This window comes from Morone saxatilis, unplaced genomic scaffold, assembly GCF_004916995.1.
Source record: "Morone saxatilis isolate NCDOM2014 unplaced genomic scaffold, NCSU_SB_2.0 Contig1, whole genome shotgun sequence".
NCBI lineage: Eukaryota > Metazoa > Chordata > Actinopteri > Moronidae > Morone > Morone saxatilis.
The window spans coordinates 20,804,953-20,805,690 of NW_023339651.1; the positions used below are offsets into that span (position 1 = coordinate 20,804,953).

General features: G+C 33.3%; 1 protein-coding gene across 4 annotated transcripts in view; it reads right to left on the bottom strand.

Annotated features, from left to right (window-relative positions):
• tmem94 (transmembrane protein 94) overlaps positions 1–738 on the bottom strand; it is a 31,673-nt gene that overhangs the window by 18,170 nt on the left and 12,765 nt on the right. The gene's annotated exons all lie outside the window — the stretch shown is intronic.

Below are 738 nucleotides of genomic sequence, written 5' to 3' on the forward strand. Positions count from 1 at the left end.
CAGCTTTGTTATGACTCAGACACATCATATCAGTGAAGCATGAGAATTGTCCATACTGTTTGACTTGTAAATGTCATAGAAATTTAATATTTCTGTTCACTTCTACAAAATGCATTAGTGGAGATTTGATTAGTCATTACTATTTGGTCATTATCAAAGAGCGTATTTTGAAGCTTGTACTTACTCAATCACAATGGTGTTTCTATTATAGTACAATAGCAGTAAATGTGATTTAATGTGACCACACACGGATAGTAGGGACAATAAAACTGATATTTAAAAGTTTTACAATGTTCAAACAATTATTTCCAATGGTTTTTCCACCTATTGTTCTACCTTGTTTGTACAAGGGAAACAAAAAAACAAAAAGGAAAAAAAACAGACAAAAGATTGCTCCTACAATTGCTTCTCTGTAAATACATTTTCTTTACCAAAAGGACAGAGCTGAGCATTGATGATGCTGCAACACAGCCAGTGGACATATAATGCAGATTACGGACTTCCCATAGAGCACCTGTGTAACACTGATCAATTTAATATGTGTAATATGTAATTAATGATCACACTGTTTAATAGCATATTAAAGCTCGGGGTACTGACCTTTTAATGTGGAATCAAACTAGGGTATCAGTCTAACCCTACAGTGTATATCTGTATGTATTGGTTAAAACACAACACAATCCTCTGTGTTAGTAACTGAAGTTTTCTTTTCTGGTGTTTGTTTGTTTGTGTGTTTGT